Source organism: Tyto alba, unplaced genomic scaffold (assembly GCF_018691265.1).
Source record: "Tyto alba isolate M040663 unplaced genomic scaffold, T.alba_DEE_v4.0 Super-Scaffold_2, whole genome shotgun sequence".
Lineage (NCBI taxonomy): Eukaryota > Metazoa > Chordata > Aves > Strigiformes > Tytonidae > Tyto > Tyto alba.
The window spans coordinates 82,145,365-82,166,499 of NW_024881282.1; the positions used below are offsets into that span (position 1 = coordinate 82,145,365).

General features: G+C 41.2%; 1 protein-coding gene across 7 annotated transcripts in view; it reads left to right on the forward strand.

The window, feature by feature from the left end:
• The first annotated feature begins 296 nt into the window (after window positions 1-296).
• Window positions 297-21,135, forward strand: part of GRM3 (glutamate metabotropic receptor 3) — a 112,963-nt gene continuing 92,124 nt past the window's right edge. For 4 of the 7 annotated variants that reach the window (XM_042792385.1, XM_042792388.1, XM_042792386.1 and 1 more), the window contains exon 1: window positions 297-1,079. The gene's annotated coding sequence lies outside the window, so the exon portion shown is untranslated. Of the gene's footprint in view, window positions 1,080-1,801; window positions 1,923-21,135 lie in introns of all 7 variants that reach the window. The other 3 variants (XM_042792384.1, XM_042792387.1, XM_042792389.1) reach the window with 2 other exon arrangements.

Here is a 21,135-nt window from a genome sequence, read left to right on the forward strand (position 1 = left end):
AGGATGGTGATATACCACCCTGAACTGCCTCGGCTCTCCCGCCTGCTCTCGGTCCCCCCTGCCCGCTCCCGGTTTTTTGAGGATGCGACAAGTCGCAGTGCCAGAGCGCAGCATCCTCGGAGGGGCGTCCCCCCGCCCCGCCCCGTTCCCCCCCCGTCCCCGTCCAATCAGGGCGCTGGGGGAGGGATGCTCGGGGCAGGGATGCGGGGTTGCCAGGCGACAGCAGCGTCCCTGTGTCCCGTCCCCCCCCCCACCCCCTCCCTCCTCCCTCCGTGTCCTCCCCCCGCGGGACCGGGCTGCGCTCCTGCCCGCGCTGCCGGCGCGGTTAAACAGCCGCGGGGAGCTCCGCGCCGCGCAGCCCCGCAGCATGGGGACAGCGGCTCGCCGCCCTCCGAGGGCTCCCTGCCACAGCCCCGCTCCCGGCCGTGCCAGGAGCAATAGCCAGCTTCAAAGTTAGAACGGGAGAGGCAGTAAATGAATAAATGGTAGGACAGAGCCTCAGGCAGCCCCTCCGCGCAGCGCCGGCTGCAGAGCTACCGCCCGCCCCGCGTGCCGGCAGAGGCAGTCTGCAAAATGCCATCCGGTTCTCACTCCTTGTCTTTGCAACTCTAGGTCGCCTCCAAATTTAAAGCTTTGCACCAATCCCCTTTGCCCGGGAAGGAGAGGAAATCTAGAAAGATGCCAGGCTGCGAAAAGGGACCCCAATTACCAGCGCTGGTACCAGGCGCTGCCTGGCCGACGAGAGCCAAAGTTGCTCAAAGGAACGGGAAGCGAGTGCTCCAGAGGAGAGGGGAAGGGAAGGGAATCTTTGCCTGGTGATTGCACTCTCTCCTCCCGTTGTCCCCTTCTCCTCCTCCTCCCTCCCAGCCTTACCCCTGACCGTTTAGGAGGCCTTGATGAGTTTCCACCGGGATCCGATCCAAGGTGGGGGGGGAGAAAGCGTGACTGTTCCCAGAGGAAACAGCTCACACAAGTTTGGGGGGTGAGAATCCCCGGTGGATGTTTAACGAGCACATCGGGAGGCCCGCTATGCCCGGGAGCAGCTGGAGACCCTCGCTGGGACACACCTTCACTGCACGGTAAGGAGCTGGGCACTGGTGTCCCGCACCCTGGTCCCTGCATCCCACATCCCGGTCCCTGCATCCTGCGTGGCAGATCCGTGCATCCTAGTCCTCACATCCCTGTATCCTGCATCCCAGTCCTCTCATCCCACACCCTGCAGCCTTGATCCCTGCATCCCGGGTCCCTGCAACCCGACCGGCGCTCCCCCATCCTGCTTTTCCAAGGAGATGTAGCTGCTGCCGGGGGGATTGTGGGTTGTGTAGCCGAGGAAAAAGTTTAGAGAGATGGTTTGAAAAGGGGTTTGCTGACGAGAGTCAGGGGCCAGGAGAAGTGGGGTTGCAGGGCGGGGTGGGGGGGGGGGGTTGGGGGACACAAGGGTTTTCACACCTGCAGAGAGCAGGTAGGGTGCAGGGGGACCTCTGTAGTGTGCAGTTGGGGGTGGAGGGGGGCGGGCAGAAGGGGGCTGGCTCACTCAGGGCAAAACAGCTGTGTCCAGATGTTGCCCAGAGGTTCCTGCTCCCGCAGAGGCAGGCTTTGGGGGTGAAGGGAGGAAATCTTAAACTCACCGTTCTACACCCTTCATTAAGCTGGGATGGAAAGTGCCAAGCCAGCAGCTGGGAGAGCCGTGCTGGGTACCCAGCACATCTCCCTGGATCTGCTGCTGGGAGAGAGGGGGAGAGGTGGGGAACATTAAAGGAACTGGAAATGCTTTTCTCCTCCTGAGGTATCTCCTCTGCAGGGACCTGGCTCACTCCAGGATCCTAAAATTGGAAGGCTTCAAAAAGAAAGGAGAAATTAGCAGGGACAATAGAGACAATGTAAACTCTCCCTCATATATGCCTGTATATCTATCTGTCCATGTGAGTATGCATCCAGCTGTATAGGTATATGTTTGTGCTTCTAGAGTTGCTTGTGCCTATGTATGTGCTGTGCCTGTGTTGCTATGTCTCTGGGTGTGTATGTGTGTAAATCTATGCTTGTGTTTGCTTGGATGCATATAGATGTATTGTATGTACAGATTCATAGGAATGTGTTTTTATTCCTAGACAGTGTAGACCTATAGGTGTGTGGGTACATATCTTTCATCTGTGTGTGTGTCAGGCACACATTTCTGATGAGATACACATGTGGGTGTGAGACAGTGTATCTCTATGCCTGTGTGTAGGTAGAATTTGGGGTGTATGTTGGATTTTGGGAGTTTTTTCCCCCCAGGTTATTGTAGTGTTTCCATGGATCATTTTATGGATACATCCCTGCATTTCAGCAATCTTGATAAAACCCAAAGAAATCCTGAAAAACTAATCTTACCGATGCTAAGGATTTGATGGTAGTTTATGAGTTCTTTGGCTTTTTCTCAGTTTATGCCACCTGCTGAAGATGATTTTAGCTCCTTTTTAAAATAATTTGTTCAGCTTTAAAAAATATCAGTCAGAAGACTGTGAAACAGAACAGCCTGGGACACAGACTGGTACTTATTTCAGCTTGCATAAGTATATGTCTCACATCGATTACATATGCATGAAAACAATTTGAAAAGCACACAACCCACCTGATCAAACACATATTTTAGGAAAACTACTTTTTTTTCATTTTCTTCAAATACACCTAAATAATTATGACTTCTTCTGCTGTTGTTTATGTTGATAAATGCAAACGTTACAAGAAAATGTAACTTCCCCAGTTATAGTTGGGATAATTGTACATTAAGCTAATTTTATTTGCAGTTAGGGTAATAGAAAAATTCTATTTTTGTAATGATCATTCTTTGAGTGACAGTCGCAGTAACAATCCATGAAAATCAGTCTTAATAAATTGATTACTTGAGGAACAATGCAAGCTAATTTGTCCTCTGCTAGATTATTTCATACTTTGATTTCTGTGGCTTTTTGCTGATTTCTTTCTTGTTTGTTTGTTTGGGTTTTTTGTTTTTTTCTTTTTTAAGAATTATGACATCCACTGCTACTTTCGGTATTTCTGGAGTCCTGCATTATATATAAAAACATAAAACACACTTCAAAACAGAAAGTACACCAATTGCTTTATTGTTCTGTAACTTAAAAACAAGCAAAATGGCATTGGTATCAAGTATATTAAAACAAGACTTTCACCCCGGAGCCAAGATGCTTTTCTAATTGCTCTTGATGTTTGTCTAGGTTACTTGTGCTGATGACCTACTTATAAGCTTTTACAAATAAAGTTTTTTAGGCAAAAGCTGATACCTTGTCTAGCAGTAAGAATCTAATTTTATCTTTGAAAGAGTAAATCTAAAGCAAGATGAAGGAGTAAAGTATCTGTCTAGATTCGCTTAATGTTTTTATACTTAATTAAACTGTGATGAAGCAAAGTACTGAATCAGACTGGAAAGCCAAAAGAAAAGAAATACATTATAAATATTGGTATCATTCAGTGCTGTGGTCTACATTATGTAAGTGAAGCTGAATTTGGAAATGAAGAAAGTTTAAGGGCATGTACTGGAATTTAAAGAAAGAGCTATTTAGATGTTTTTTGCAAAAACAACTCTTCTGTGGAAGTGTCCTACAGAACGTAAACTATTTTGAAGCTCACAGAGTCCTATATAGAATACAGTAAGACCTAAATGCTCTGGTTCTAATGGTGCTTATGCTGGGGTCAAATTGCAATTTTACCTTTAAACCTGGTGAACTAAATTCTCTATTGGGCTACAAGAATTCAGTAGGGTCACATGAAGTGTGTGTGCACCAAAAGTCTGGTTTAGCAGTGTGATTTGAGAATCCAACCTAAAGCTTTTATAGGGTGCAAGATCCTGTCTATGAGGCTGTTGAGCTTGCCAACAGTATCCTGCAGAAGGGATTTCACTCTCTGATCAGTTTTTGAAAGCTGCTTCCAAAGCCCTAATAAATGTTTATCAGGATTTCTACACCTTGTTTCTTCCAACACTTTGTGCTATAGTTATTGAGCACCTAGTATGAATTTTTCTGGTTGATAAAATACTAGGCATACTATCACTCTCAGGATGCCAGAGAACACCACAGAGATGTCTGGCACACTCCAGAATCAGACAGCATTATAGTTTGTGTGTGAATCTGTGTAACTACAGCAAGCTACAGAAGCTCTTGTGAAGAAGGTCATGTAATATTGACTGGCTTTTTACCTGCTTGTTGATATAAAACTGAAAGCTGGTTTAAATCTTAATCAAGACCTTATCCCAGGTCAGAGAGTTAAAGAGAAGACTGTCTTCTTGCTCTCTACTAGAGAATAAAGTTGTGCTTTAATTCCTATTTGGGTTGCATTCACAATGGAGGGGTATCTGCAGGCAACATGGGCTGACCAGAAGGATGATCAGCGACCCTGCCCCAGCACCCAGCACTGAATGTCCAAAGCATGGCAGTGATGGATCTGGGCTCCAAAGATGGCAGGGAAAGAGCATAGTCTTCAACTGGCAACATCTTCTTAAATCTCTGCACATGACTGTTCCTGTCAATGAACTTAATAGGGCCAACTTTCTCTGTGATAAAATAGCCCTAAACTGGCAGAAAAATCTGGGACACATTTCCTCTCATGAAAATACAGATTGGCTTGAAAATCATGAGTTTATTTTAGTAGTAGGAGTAAAATGACAAAAAAAAAATAGGAATTCCTCCTGGGCACAGTGATGTCTGGGAATAGCCTCAGTGTGATTGTGAGATATTTCCTCTGAGACAAAACCACAGTTCATTGTTAGAAGTGTTTTAACTATTACGGATTAGTGCAATTGGTTCTTTTTTTTCAGGTAAGCCCAGAATCCAGTGTGTGACCCAAATGAATTTGCTGGACTATCTATTGTTTCATGAGGCTTTTGGATATTTTACTTTAAAGGTGTTCATATTTTTAAAAATACTGTAAGGAGTAGACTGTCTTGTTTCTAGCTGCCTTTCCAAAGCAATGCGGAAAATTTTCATAGGGGTTAAATCACTATGAACCTATTAAAGTCAAAAGGAAGAGAGTTTACTAGACCTATAAAAAATTACACACACACACACAAAAAAAAAAAAAAAAAAGACTGTAGAATGATAGTGCTTTTATCTGATATTGGACCTCTCAAATATAAAATGATGCAGATGGAACTATTATGTCAGCTATACTGACATTATTGAATCATTTACGTAGTTAGCAATTGTACTGCATGTAAATCAATAGGTTGTCTCAAAAACCTAAGTAGCAGTGTAGCAGCTTTTCCAAACCTTCTAAGACCCAACTTATCTGCATGCAAAGGCATGGTCTTAACCTCAGTTGCTGAGGCAGTCTTCCTTTCAGAGCACTTTAAAGTTTAGCAAGTGGCTTGACCTTAATAGTACTGATGGCCTTGACCTTGAAAGTCCCTTTCCTTGTACATCCAAAGGGATACAGGGTGATGACCAAGTATACAAAGTATGTCAAGTATGTACAGAGGAAATCGTTGATGAACATTTTATGGATGAAATGGGAAGTGGAGAAGTCTTCTGGTGGATGCTGTGAGACCTTGAAATTCTCCATTAGAAAAATGACTAGAGAAGGGAAAAAGTTGTGAAGACAAAAAAAGGTTGTGGAAAATAGATCTATAGGAGACAAAATGGGAAAAATAAAGAGAAGAAAATAGCTTGAGAGGAAATTAAAGAAAGAGAAGTAAACACACTCAGATGATTATTCAAGCTGGAAGAAAATTAATGGAATGATAAGTCAGTTGTGGAATTAAGAGGTTGTAAAACAGGGGAAGGTGATGAAGAAGACACTTTCATTAAAGAGATTAGAAATTATCCTGTGATCTAACTATCAGGGGAAAAATACTGCTCATGTTATGGAAGTGGTAACTGCAAAATTTAACCAGGCAGAAGATTGCATTCAGGCATATTGACTAAGGAAGGGAACGGCAGCTGAGATATAGGAAACGGTGAGCTAGTAGAGAAAATGTCATAGAGCTGATTTTATCCATTTAAAGGAATATGAAAGATAAAGAATCTATGTGGACAGGTGGAATGTAACAGAATTTTAAAGTCCATGGTGACCAAGAAGTCTTATCAAGTATCAGCATACAGTGAGCACACATTGACAAATTAAGCATATCCTTGAGAAAAGGAGAGAGGGGAAACCTGTAGTCATGCATGGTCTTCAGGTAAAATCCAGAGACAGTGCAGTAAAACCAAAGGAGACAAAAGCACGTTGATGGAGTCTCTTAGGAAGTCAGTGGAGAGATTATCAGATTCCAGAGGAAAACCAAGCAAGTACATACAAGGAAGAATGAAGTCAAAAGCTCAGTGGGTGACCATGAAGTCAGCAAATTCATAGGTCAGAACTCTATTAGAAGAATTAGGGTGTTAGAATAAAGGTATTCATGGGAAAAAGGATTATTATGTTGACTTAGAGTACCCCTTAAGGAACAGCCTGAGAGGAGGGTTGCAGAGAAGGGGAGGTAGAGTATGCATGTGAGAAGAAACAGAACTGTTCTTGAGAAAATAAGAGGTGCTCGAGGAGAGGACAAAGGGAAGAATAAAATAGGGAAGAAAAATTCAAGGGTTATGACCGAGATGAAAAGAGACAAAAAGCTTGGACAAAGGCTAGAAGCAAGGACTGACAAAAAGAGGAGCAGAGAGGGTGGGTGATATGGGAAAATCACCTCCCACTGGTACAAAAGAAGAGGCAGGGCCTGGGCTAGCCAGGAGGAAGGAGCTGAAGGGAACATGAAAACTGTGAAAAGCCTTTGTCTAGAAGATGACATGCTGGTGGAAAACAGATTTAAAAAAAAAAAAAAAAAAAACAAACAAACGTGTGCAGGATGTAACAATTGAGTGTACCCTCAGCTGAGAAATATAGTAAGACTCATACATTAGCTTCCATTCCCATGGAAAGCTCCACTAACAAGTCCACATTCAAATCAGGGACAGTTTTCATGTTATCTAAATGCTGAACCTGGAGAGGTTAACATAACTGCATAGCTGCATAATCCGGGGCTCTACAAAGCCTCAGACTCTCTGGTTTGTGGTGGTTGGTCCTCAAAAGCAAATCGTGTTGGGCTGACTGAGATATTACCTTGCAGTCTGTGAAGGAGGATGCTGCAGGCAATTTATTGAGTCTGAGATTTGGCAGTACTGTGACTCTTCTCTGGAATTAGCCCTGCAAAGAGGCTCACTGAGATAAGTGGCCAACAAGGTGCTGCCTGATTTTACGGTGCAACTCTGTCAAACTCTTCCAGCAAAACTAGTGTGTCAGATGCCAGATCTAGCACTCAGGGACATTAGTGGTTTGCAACAGTTATTGAATACTGTGTGATCAAACTAATGACCATTACATCAACATATGAAATATAGGATAAAACACCATTTGGAAAGGGTTTGAAAATCTTAAAAAATATTGCTTCCTCCCTAAATTCCTAAAATTTAACCCTAAATTTATTCCTAAAATTTTTCATCCCTAAAAATCCTTAAATACTGTTTCATTAGTGGTGTGGCTCCCTGCCCCATGGACATCTCAGCAGGGCTGAGATGGTGCAGGAGCTGCCAGGCAACCCCAATCCTCTACTATGGCAATAAAGAGATCCTACAGTCTAGATACATTCCTCCTCCCTGGTGAGGAATGGAGCCCTACAGAAAGCTAATGTGTTCTCTGAGAGGCTCCTAGGCCATTCTTGACCTTGTTGACCTTGGTTATCTCATGTCAGGTATGCATTTCAGTTCTTGACTATTTTAATGTAGAGCTCACAGAATCAGTATGGTTCTCTTAATTATATAAAGTAGCTGTGATTAAGGCTCCTTAGATTCCATACCAGGTCCAGCTTGTATGTGCCATGCCTTACTGATGAGAGACTTGCAGCTGTGCTTGAGTGAATATTTCTACATGTATGTTTTATAGGGGCTTTTTGGCTGAGTTGTTTTTTGATCCAGTACTTACTGCTTAGCAATTTCCGTATTAATTTATAGTTATTATGTATTTGTAAAGTTATTATTAATTTCATTCACATTGCTTGCACCATTCAGTGAAGAAATTATTAGGAAATCATGAGAAGACACTGTTCTGCTAGTGTTTGAAAATATTACATTGTGTTTGTGATGCTTAGCAGAAATTGGCTGCCCTGCTGTTAGAATCACATAGCCAGAGCTCTGATCAAAATCAAGAAGTAAATTTTGGGGATGTTTCCAGAACTCATAGAATTTTTTTTTTCCTCGCTTGTGTATTTTCATAAGATAAAACAAATAAACATAGAAAACAATGGAGACAAAGAGAAAGATAAAGATATTGTGCTGTAAGACATAGAGCTCAGTTTTGAGCTGTTAAAATAGTTTGATTACTTGGATCAGCTCACATGGATAAGAAATGTCAAAAATTACTTTATCTGTAAGAACATTTAAAAATTTATATTTTTTGCAAAAATATAATTTGTTTTACCATGACGAGGGAGTTCTCAAAAAGCCTAATTATAATTTTTGGTGGGATTATATAATTATCTGAGTGTTGAGTGTCACCAGTTGAGAATATCATCATAGAATTTTCTTTGGCTTTTTATCATACCTTTTTAATGACATTTTTACTAATATTCAGTCAGTCAGAAAGACATCATCACTGTATGTCAACTAACACCTACTTTGGTTCCACTATGAAAGATTCCAGATGTTTCAGTATACAACAGATGAAAGAACTTGATTTTACCTTATAACAGATGTATTTTACCAGTATTTAATATTACCTTGAAAAAGCAGGGGAAAACCCCACTCACATAGAATCATAGAGCCATAGAATGGTTTGGGTTGGAAGGGAATTTAAAGATCATCTAGTTCCAACCCCGCTGCCACAGGCAGGGACACCTTCCACTAGACCAGGTTGCTCAAAACCCCGTGCAACCTGGCCTTGAACACTTCCAGGGAGGGGGCAGCCACAGCTTCTCTGCGCAAGCTGTTCTAGTGTCTCACCACTGTCACAGTAAAGAATTTCTTCCTTATATCTAATCTAACTGTATCCTTTTTCATCTTAAAATCATTACCCCTTCTCTTATCACTACACTCCCTGATAAAGAGTCCCTCCCCGTCTTTCCTTTAGGCCCCCTATATAAGTCTATGTCCTTCTTATGTTGGGGACAGAGCTGAACACAGTACTCCAGGTAGGGTGTCACAAGATGGGGGTAATGGGGAATAATCCCCTCCCTTGACCTGCTGGCCACACTTCTGTTGATGCAGCCCAGATACGGCTGACTTTCTAGGCTGCAAACGCACGTTGCTGGGTCATGTTGAACTTTTCGTCAATCAACACCCCGAAGTCCTTCCCCTCAGCGCTACTCTCAATCCACTCATCAATCGCCCTGTATTTGTGCTTGGGTTTTCCCTGACCTATGTGCACAACCTTGCACTTGTCCTTGTTGTACTTCATGAGGTTCATACAGGCCCACCTCTCAAGCCCATCAAGGTCCTCTGGATGACATTCCTTCCCTCCAGCATATCAACAGCACCACAGAGCTCGGTGTTGTCATCAAACTTGCTGAGGATGAACTCAATGTCACTGTCCATGTCACTGACGAAGACGCTAAACAGTGTCGGTCCCAATACAGATCCCTGAGGAACACCATTTATTACTGGTCATTGACCACAACACTTTGAATACAACAATCCAGCCAATTCTTTATCCACCAAGTAGTCTGTCTCTCCAATTTAGAGACAAGGATGTCATATGGGATAGTGTCAAATGCTTTGCACAAGTCCAGGTAGATGACGTCAGTTGCTCTTCCCTCATTCACCAACACTGTAACCCCGTCAGACAAGGCCACCAAATTCATCAGGCACAATTTGCCCTTAATAAAGCCATGTTGGCTATCACCAATGACCTCCTTATTTGCCATGTGCCCGAGCATAGTTTCCAGGAGGATCCACTCTGTGATCTTGCCAGGCACAGAGGTGAGACTGACTGGCCTGTAGTTCCCTGAGTCTTCCTTTTTTCCCTTTTTAAAAATGGGGGTTATGTTTCCCCCTTTCCAGTCACTGGGAACTTCACCGGGCTTCCACGACTTCTCAAATATGATGGATAGTGGCTCAGCCACTTCATCTGCCAGTTCCCTCAGGACCCGTGGATGCATCTCATCAGGTCCTATGAGTGTGTGCACCTTCAGGTTCCTTTGATAGTCTCAAACCTGATCTTCTACTACAGTGGGTGGTTTTTCATTCTCCCAGTTACCTCCATTGCCTCTGCAACTTGGGCAGTGTGGCTGGATTACTTGCTGATGAAGATTGAGGCAAAAATGTCATTGAGTATCTCAGCCTTATCCGTGTCCTGGGCAACCAAATCTCCCACTTCCTTCCAGAGAGGGCCCACATTTTCCTTAGTCTTCATTTTATCACCGACATATCTATAGAAGCTTTTCTTGTTGCCCTTGATGTCCCTGGCCAGATTTAACTCTATCAGGGCTTTGGCTTTCCTAACCTGTTCCCTGGTTGCTCAGACAATTTCTCTGTATTCGTCCCAGGCTACCTGTCCTTTCTTCCACCCTCTGTAGGCTTCCTTTTTTGTGTTTGAGGTTTTCCTGGACCATCTTGTTCATCCATACAGGCCTCCTGGAGTTCTTACCTGACTTCCTCTTTGTTGGGATGTATCACTCCTGACCTTGAAAGAGGTGATCCTTCAATATTAACCAGTTTTCTTGGGCCTCTCTTCCCTCCAGGGCTTTATCCCATGCTACTCTACCAAATCCCCAAAGGGGACAAAGTCTGCCCTCCTGAAGTCCAGCTAGCTGCACATCCTCCTCACTGACCTAAGGATCTTGAACTCCACCATTTCATGGTCATTGCTGCCAAGGCTGCCCTTGAGTTTCACACTCCCCACCAGCCCCTCCTTGTTGGTGAGAACAAGGTGCAGCATAGCATGTCTTCCTCATTGGCTCCTCTATCACTTGGAGAAGGAAGTTATCATCAACACATTCCAGGAACCTCCTGAGTTGCTTGTGTCCTGCTGTGGTGTCTCTCCAACAGATATTGGGGTGGTTGAAGTCTCCCATGAGGACCAGGACTTGTGAACATGAGGCTGCTCCTATCTGCCTATAGAAGGTCTCATCCACTTGGTCTTCCTAGTTGGGTGATCTGTATCAGACCTCCACTCCATAAGGTCTCCTGTCCCTGCCCTCCCTTTAATCCTGACTCTTGGTTGGCTCCTTATTCATCCTCAGGCAGAGCCTCATGCACTCCAGCTGGTTATCGACATAGAGGGTGACATCTGGTCCTCATCTCCCCTGCCTTTCCTTCCTAAAGAACCTGTACCCTTCCATTCCAACACTGCAGTAATAGGAGCCATCCCACCACATCTCTGTAATGCCAGTAAGATCATAGCCCTGCCAATGTGTGCACATCTTTAGCTCCTGTTTATTCCTCATGCTATGTGTATTTGCATAAAGGCATTTAAGTTGGGCCCCCCAGTGAAGCTGACTTAGTGGCTGGAATTCCCAATTCACATGGGACATCAATGCAGTAATATTGGATTAAACTTTTGTAAAATTATGTGAAAAGGATACCTTACAATGTTGGTCTGTACAGCACATTATTTGCATAGACAGTAATAAGGTCCTGCTTTTCCTCAGCATGAAATACTTGTCTGAAAAATGCTACCATAGAATGACATTTTAGTAAACAATTTATGGAGTTTATAGGAATCTTTTTAGCATTTTTTTTCCAAATGCTGTAAGAATATGCTAAAGTACACTTGTCAAATCTACCTTGCAACTGTTTTCATTGTATTCCGTAGGGGTCTCTTAATTGTGTTTGTTCACTTTCTTCCTTGCAACCGTCAGGTCTTTAGAAGAGCCCTGACAGTAATAGACAATGACATCAACAGACAATGCATTTTCTTAAAAAGGTGCAGGCCCATCCTACGTGAGACTAATGCATTAGGTTGAGTTATTGAGCTAATCCTTGCTCTCAAAAGTTGAGAAAATGGTAGTATTTTTCTGTGTGGGAATAGTAGACCAACACTGAAGTCTGTTTCAGCCAAATACTCTTAAAACCATCCAGCACATGCTTCTTTATCTTACCATTATTACAGGATACATATACCTTGAAAAAGAACATTTTCTTCATAACCAAGAAATAAGCTGTCTGCCTCAGGGTCTTGAAAGCAGAACAGAAATGACTGCTGTTCTAGCAAAAGCAACATGCAGCCCATGCCCTTTTTCATCCATTCACTTGTCAGTGTGGCTGTCAATAAGGATGTATTTACATATGGCTAATCCCACAGTTGATTCATTAAGATGATTTTATGTTTGAAAAGGGAAGATGACCTAATGGGGTAGCTCCAGGAATACAAATAAAGTGAGGTAACTTTCATAGAATAATAATTTTGCTTTCTGAAGTGGACTTTAAATCTCCAAGAAGAGAATAGCTCTGCTTAAAACAACCTTTTCTTCTTCACTCAGAAGTGATCTCCGATTAATTGTGCAGTTTAGCTGAACTTTGCTATCCTTGGTATCCTAGGAGAAAAGCTCTGACAGACTGGGAATTTTAACTTGTTTGTAATGTAAACTCAGTATACCCATGGTGCTTTTTAACACTCCAGAAACTGTTTGGGAGGAAAAAGAAATAAATAAAAAAGCTTTGATCCTTTAAGCAAACAAAGAGGGGAGAAGGAGGTTAAAAGAACCATCATTTGTGAAAGGCAGAGAAAGAAAATGTGGGAAAAGTGTCCTTTTTTTTAACAGCTTCATAGTCTGTTTGAAAGACTATTGGAAATATCAGCCACTTCAACAACATTAGAGCCCTCTGATGAATAGAGAAAGATCAATTTCTTTTTATTGTTTCATTGACATTTTTGAGATTTCTAAGAATTATGAATTTCTCAATTGTATCTGTTCATCTGACCAAGATCTTTCCCAGAAGCAGGTATCCAGGATAAAAATATAGAGGTTAATGCTGATACCTTGAGTATCAAGCTCCAATAAACATATTCCTAGTAGCATCATTCAGTATGAAGAAAGGAAGAATAAACTAGTCTGGAGGCAACGTCAGCTCCTGGGAGCTGGGAGATGACTTGCAACCCAGGTTTCTTGGCCAAAGGGTGAAATGTAATTTGAAACATCCATTTGTAGCAGCATGGAGTGATGTGACCCAGCAATGCCTTGTTGTCTTCTTATCTGTGAGAGATATTCCTGCTTCCTAAAATACCACTGATCTAGGTATTTTGGACAGTAGGTAAGAAGGTGGAGTCAAGTCTCCATATATTCCTTTGAATCTGCCTGTCTATTCCACATTCAACAGTTTTAAGGAAGGAAGGAGACAAATAGCTCCATTTAGACCTAGATACCTTGAATCAATGTCCAGGGAGTGGCTGCAGAGAATAATAGGGTTTCTTAGTTCCTGTGATTTCCTGGTGAGGGCACAAGGTCCCAATTAAAACTTATCCTGAAAGGGTGCAGCATCCATTAGGGCAGAAATAGATAGAAAGGCTTTTTTATGTAAGCTTCTTCATTTTCAAAGATTGTACACAACGTTTCATTTTCCTGAATGTGGCATTTATAGTTCCATGGATAATGACACCAGTAAGGACTTCATCTGATCCATCTCCCTCTCCAGAGAAAGCATAAGCTGTCTCTAAGTCTTTATTAACTAATACTTATTGAATGTTTCCCTTAAAATCTGCAACAACAGAGATTTCACAGCCTGTAACAACACATGCTTGCGCTTCACTGTTCTTACGAACAGGTCTCAACAAATTTAAGTAGAACCTGTTTTTTGCAGCCAAGCCTGTCACCCTTTTCCTCTCTGCTATGGAAATTAGAAGCAATTTAGTACTTTCCTTTCCATTCCAGTCTTTTATATAACAAAGGGATTAGATATTGGCTTTTTGACATTCATTTATAAGACATTCCCCTCAGTCATCTCCTCTTGACTCAATGAAATAACTGCTTTTCTTTTAGCCATGTGCTTTTTTTAGAATCTTGTTATTCTTGCTGTTTTCCTTTGGACCTTCTCCAGTTGCCCATTTGGACCCGTACCCAAAAGATGAGTACAGCTGAAGAATGGCTTGACTTCACTTGTCTTGAATACAGCATTCCCCAAAGAAATCCTTTGTGCTAGTTCTTTGTTCTATGCTCCAAGCATCACTCCAGCCAGCATTTTGCCCAAAGAGACCTCAGGAGTCTCACAGAACCATAGTGATGTCCTTGTCCTGTCACCTTCCAATTTGATACATTTTTCTTGACTGCTTCTGGTCATTTCTAGTTCACAAACACATACAACTCCAACCAAAAAATTATCAGACCTCACATATACATTAACATTTCATTAAAAAAATTCTGAGTTATTCTGAGCAACCCGTTGCTTTGTCTTTGCCGGAGGGATCTGTATTTGTGATGGCTTCTGTTGGTTCAGTCATTACTGAACAGAGGGATGCTTAACTGCTGCATTGTCTAGCATGTATCATGACACATGATTAACATGTTTAGTATGAAGTGACCATCATGATTACTAACTTCAGCTAGCAGCCTGATTGTCCACAAGTCAGAGAAAATCTCCCTGGCAGTGCTTGTAGACGGGAAGGCTCCAGGCCAACTCTAAGCATAAAATATAGCAATGAATGAGTGATGGATACAAATGGGACTGGTATTCATTTGGGTATTCCAGCTATAGGCACATAGGAAGGCAAAAGGTGCTCATGTTTTCAGGATCATAACTGCAGGGCAATGTGTCAGGAAGTCTGAAATGAGAAGTTCAACTTTGCTGCTGGCAAACCCACACAGATTTCAACTACATTAAGAATGTTGCATTAGGCAAGAATCCAGAACTTCATGCCCCCTAGGCACACTTTCTGCCGCTCTCGTTTAATTTCTCTTCTTGTATTAAGACTCCAACTTTTCCCTGACCAGCCTAGAACGTATCCCAAACTGGCTAGGACATGGATAATGTCAGAGGGGTCCTAATGGAGCTGCCACAGGTACTTGCCCCAAATGCTCCTTAGAGAACTCTGCAGCAGTTAGGTTCATGCATATAAGAGTAGTAGTTACTACAAAAAAAAAAAAAAATCCTCAGAAAGGAAGAAAAAAGCAAAAAGCATTCACTCATGTATCTCTAGCAATTCATGGAGCACCTTAACATTGCAACAAAAAAAAGTCCCCTCTAGCCTTCAAATTAATCAACATGTTCTTTTAGCATATCTCAGTAAATTAAAACATCCAGTCCAATTCATTAGTTCCTGACCATTAACATCCAAGCCTTGAATTCCCACTGAACAGGTAAGCAGCTGCTTTGAAGATTTAACTGGCATGAATCTACCAGAGTACAAGCCACCATTATGCCTGAAAGTAGTCCCTTTCCTTCACCCTCTGTCTAACTTGGTCATGCTGGGACTGCTAAATAAACATTATGTGGATGCACTGAGTGAAGGGGTAGGTTTGTCTCGGTGTGAGAGAACTTTTTTAGTCTGGGAAAGAAAAAATCAGGGAGGCACATTCAGGCAACCAGTGGGATGCAGCTTGATTCTTTGTCCCTCCATCGGTAATAAATGCATTCAGAGTTTAGCAATTCTGTATACTCACTTGATATGTTGTCTCTTGAACCTAGATCATGCTAAGTAAATTAAGTACCTAAGATACACTGTCTGATCATGGTCAGCAGAGCCTAGCATTGTAATGCCACTTATTGGATGGTCAATAGTGTGTTCCTAAGGCCTTAAAAAACAGTTTCCATGTAAAAAGTCACCTATATTTAACCAACAGGAGTCATCTCAGCCTTATTTTAGAGTGCTGCAAGTTTTTTGCAACACTTTTTTTAAAGCACCAAGTAATAGGTGCTCTAACATGTCCCATTTTTGTCCATTCCCATTTATAACAGTTTCCATGCCAGAGATTACAATGTAATACTAATGTAAGTAGTTTCAAAAACAAAAGCACATTTTGAATCATCTGTGTTTATCTTTAGAGTAAGAGCTGCAAAAATGAATGGATTGAGGGGGATTAAGCACTAGGCTAATTGTTCATTAGGCAACCTAAGACCAATTAAGTGTGCTAATCCATTCAATATTTTTTCTATTTGTTTCCATTATTATCCCTGCCAAAATTATTTTACATGTATTAATTCACCTATATTTATTTATTAATAAAGGAATTCACATGAAATGCAAGTCTTAAATCCTATAGTCCTTTCTTGAGCAAAACTTCCATGACAGCAGTAGCAGAAGGACTTCAAGATGTGACTGGAACTCTCTGTACTGCTCTTTTCCTAAAATAAAACTTAAACTCTTTCAATAAGATTAATGTGAATGCATTCTCCATCTGTATTGATTCCAGATACTTTTCACGTTTAATTAAGACATATTATTCTGCAAAATTATGCGTAGTTCTATGTAACATCCTATGAAAGTGGTCCTGATTGTACCTAACCCAAAAGAATTGTCCTGAAATTGATTGCTGATTGCTGACTACTATTATGTAATAATTTTTACATTATTTTGATGTGTAATTGACTACCTATTTGCCAGACAAGTAGAAGACAGAGGGTTACTGATAGCTAACTAGATTATCAAATCTTCCAAGTTCCAGAAAGCAACATTCTTTTCAGATCAGCTACACATTAAAATTGCCAGATTCTGGGTCCCAAAATAACCCGTGGAGGAAAGTAGATCTACTATAAAATTATTCACATGGGTATTACCACAAATATGGGAAGGTGGGCAACAGGCCAGGTAGCAGTTCAACAGAAATGGATCTAAGGCTATGGAAGGTCAGAAGCAGAGCATGACTCAACACCATGGTATCATATTGTTGTGAAAAAGGGAAATTTCATACTGGGATTAATAAGTAAGAATACTGTCTGCAAGATATGGAATGTAAACACTATTCTCTACTCAACACTATTAGGGACACATTTGGAGTATGGTGCCCGGCTTTGAGCATTATGTTTTAAGAAGAAATATAAATCACTGAGACAGAGTCCAGAGAATATCAAGAAGTAGAATTAAAGGTGTGAAAAAACAGATTTATCACGGGTAAGTAACAGGCTTAAATTGTCACACACAATATTAGACCTCAAGAAAAGCTTTGAATGGTAAGGAGAGTGAAGCAACAGCATAAACTGCTGGGAAGTCTATGAAGTTCCTTTCACCAAAGGTGTTTAAAAACAAGCTAGCCAAGACATGAGTTAGGTAAGACATAAGTAAAGCTGATCCTGATTTGAGTAACAGCAAAGGAAGATGAAGATCTTTCAAGGTCCCTTCCAGCCCTCTTCTTCTTTAAGTGTCCTGAACATCATTCAGGGTTCCTACCCTGTGATCTTACAACCTAGCACTCTGCATTGCAAACATCTACCTCCCTAGGAGGCAGCCTCGACATCTGCCAGCAAAGCACAGCTTCCACTGCTCCCTTTCTCAAGTGAAGCAAAGGCAGTAAGAACAGAGTAACATGCTTCTCTTGGGGAAGAGGAGGAAAAATGGACAAGTTTTGGGAGCAAACAAGGTTGTCCTGCAAGAGAGAAGTAAGCTCTGCCATGCAAAGGTAGATCATGTGTGCATGAAGGGAGAGAACGTGTGACAAGTCTGATTAATTCACACATAGACTTCTTATGAGTGTATTCAGTTCTTGCTCTACTCTAGGAGCAGCAGAATGCTGCATTAAGACAGATAGCAATGTAGTCTGTCATGTAAAGACCATTAGCAGTCCTGCCTCTTACTGTAAGGACTGTGCAGAAGTGTATGTGTCTACAAAAATCAACATTAAACAAGCTCTAATATTAGGACAACAAAGAAATAAGAAAGGAAGGAACAGTGTGTCTTGTTCTGTCAACTTCAAAGTCTACTCTGCATGTTCATAGTCTTTGATGCCCGTATGTGTAGGCAATACACTATATAAGATTATGAAGTAATATATGTTTTTGGAATATTTGCATAAGGAAATGAATGCAGTAAATCTATTGATGTCATCAATGCAGAACTAGTGTAGCTCTAATACTTTCTGCACTGCAGTGATGATTATGAAACTAGTAGGTATTTTATGTTATTAACTCAAGGCATCATCTTTAATAAATACTCATAAAACACACTAGCAAAATCATAAACTGCAGAAACACAAGGAGGAAATTCATGCTATGTTCCCTATCACAGACAAATTGTTAATACTGTTACCCAGTAATTATTTAATCGAAAGTATACTTAAGGAAAATCTGAAATAACTGTGAGATTTCAGTTGTTAGAAATAAGGGCTTTATCTTCATGTTAATTACTGAAGCAGGTTTAGAGTATATTTTAATAAAAATGTGAGACAGTATTGAAATTCAAATAACTCCTTGGAGGCTTTATGCTCATGCAAAATGCAGAGAAATTCAGAAAGAAGATTTTTCAAAATTAATAACTCTTTCTTAAAGAGAGATAGAGAATTATATGTCATCTTCTAAAAGGACATTATATTTTGTCATGAGTTTGTGAAAAAATGTATTATTCATATCATCGATAAGAAAGATATTTAGCCTAAATTACACTCTTTCCTTTCTACCCTGAAATTTTCCTTCCATTCGAAAATTATTGTACCTTTCATCATTCAAAGCCTCTCTGCATTGACCCTGGAGAATACTGAAATATTCCTTTTAACCATCCTAAATCAGGTGAACAATAAAATGGTATTGATTTTTCATACAGTATAAATAGTTCACAAATATATATAAAAATATAATTCAGGATTCAGTGGGTCAAATCCTAGATTCTGATAAATTAGCAACAAAGCCAACAGAGCTGCTCTATGTTACACCAACTGGCAATGCTGTTCAGTTTGTCAGGTGTACTGCACTTCAGTCATTTAATAGCTTCAAGAGATCAATAAGATCTGCAGTTTCAGGTTTTCAAATGTCAGTCTGCTTGTTTCCCATACCCTTACTCAAGCAGTAGAGTGGACTTTGCAGCAAAAACCTTGCATTGCAATAAAGTATTACCTTCAGGCATGCTCACTAGCCTGTTTAATTGAGATTGGATACTGCACTCTGAGCTTGGTTGTCACCAGTGGGAAGCCGCTGAGGAGCTGATGGCATGAGAACATGGGTCATAAACATGTTATCCCAATCCTCCAACCAGTGTAAATCAGTGTAACTGCACTGTTACAAGCTCCAAGGACAGAGACAGCTTGTAAATATGGAAAATATGGGGGTTGTGCAACATAAACAAGGCAGGAAGAGACAATTCAGTCTATCTCCTACCCCAAAGCAGTCAGGATTATTGTGTCACTCCTGAAAAAATATTTTTTTTTCTTGAAAACTTCTGATGGTGGAGATTCCATAACTTTCCCAGGTAGAATGTACTTGTGCCTCAATACCTTTATGATGAGAACATTTTCCCTAGTATCTAGCCTAAACATTTGTTTTTGCAGTATGAGTTCATTTCTGCTTTAGCTAATGACTGCAGCCAAAGTTCTCCTTTCACCCCAATTAATTTCTCACCTCCTGAACTTGATAAAGCTTTGCTTACAGTCTGCTCTGACCACATCTGTGATGAAATTGAGAATGTTGATGGGACCTGGAAAACTGTGAGTCTCAGGCCAGTCTGTCTATGATTTCTCTAGCTTTTTTGAAACTGGACCACTTCTCAGACTGAGGCAGTTTCCAGTCTGGTGAACTGGCCATCAAGCCATGAAACATTCATTGCCACTGGAAAGACTCAAAGTAATGCTTGTGGAACAGCAAGAGTCCTAAGGCTGAGGGTTTTCATTTGTCACCTATTACAGGAACACTTATGATTTTTAGCATAAGAAATATAAAACAAGACACATTTTAGACTGTTTTTGCAATTAATGTGGTGTGTTCCAAAAGAAAGCATTTCTTTCTGGTGTTTGGCACAATCTCATCAGTGGGATAATGCTTCCTTTCTCAATTGTAGCACCAAATAATCTTATGCTCCTTAACAAGATGACAAACTTCAGTCCATGTATTAAGTGTTTTTTAAATGTCATCAAGTTCTTGTTGCACAATGGTTCCAACTAATGATTAAAATGATTCATTGTTATCTTCTATGCTCATTAGAGAAAATATTTAGATTCTATTAGAGTAAAGGACTCAGTGTTTGGTGAAGAAAATAATATCGATTTGAAAATAAAATAGAGTGTAAGTAAAAGAAAGAGCTATTGCTGATGAAGTCATTGATGAAAAAGGTATTGAGAATAGCAGAAATGTCTATTTTTCTCTGATATTTATTTCTCTATCAGTGGACTATTCTGCTATGATCAATAAAACCTCGCAGACTGACTCAAATTGTTTAAGGGTCACTGTGCTTCCTAAGTTGATTATTGAAAAGAAAATAAACCAGTTCAAAACTTTTCCTGAGTAAACAGTTACTAGTAATACTTCATCTTCCTTGTTCATTGTTCTTCACTAGGGCTCGGTCTTCTCTAGCAAAGCTACCTGGCGTCAGCAGCCTTGGCTAAACCTCAGGCTGGTAGGTATTTCTTCACTGAGGAGATTCACTACAGTATTTTCCTGTCCTATACTCAGCCTCCTCTTGGTGCCAGGGCCACTTCCCTTTTGCTGAGAGGGAGGTGTCTGGTGGCCAGCGATATGTGCAGACTTTTCCATGACTGTTGTCATCATTGCTGACTGTCAGCCATGTTACAGAAACTGAAGCTCTTCCTCTGTCTAATCCTCTGCAGGATTCACTGCAGAACCCATGCATACAGCTTAATGACATCCTTCAGATGCTTCTAAGCCACTTTGCTCCCTGAAATTTTCTAAAAGTCTCCAGACTATGGACAGATTTTCTATCACCTTTCTGCCTCTAGCATCTCGAGGAGCTGATCCTCTATAGCTTCTAACACCCGTGCTGACTTTTGCAGAGTGAAAGCAGAGAAGAATACCTGAAATTACAAAGCAGGCTTATTTTATCAGTTCAGACACATTCCTCTGGAGTAAAATGGCAATGCACTGAAAGACCTTTGGGCCTGTAGAGAGTACAATAAGATCTGGATCTGTGCCTGGCACGTAGGCAGTTGTCTCCTTGCTCTTGCCCACAAGCTTCCCGCTGTCTGCAGTGCTGGGAACCTTGTGCCCCAAGACCTTGAGGTCATGTGTGACTCCAACCCAACCAAGTGTATGGAGAGCAACTGTAAAGGCTCAGCTGATTGCACAACTATGCTAATTGTTTTGCCTTCAGGTCTGA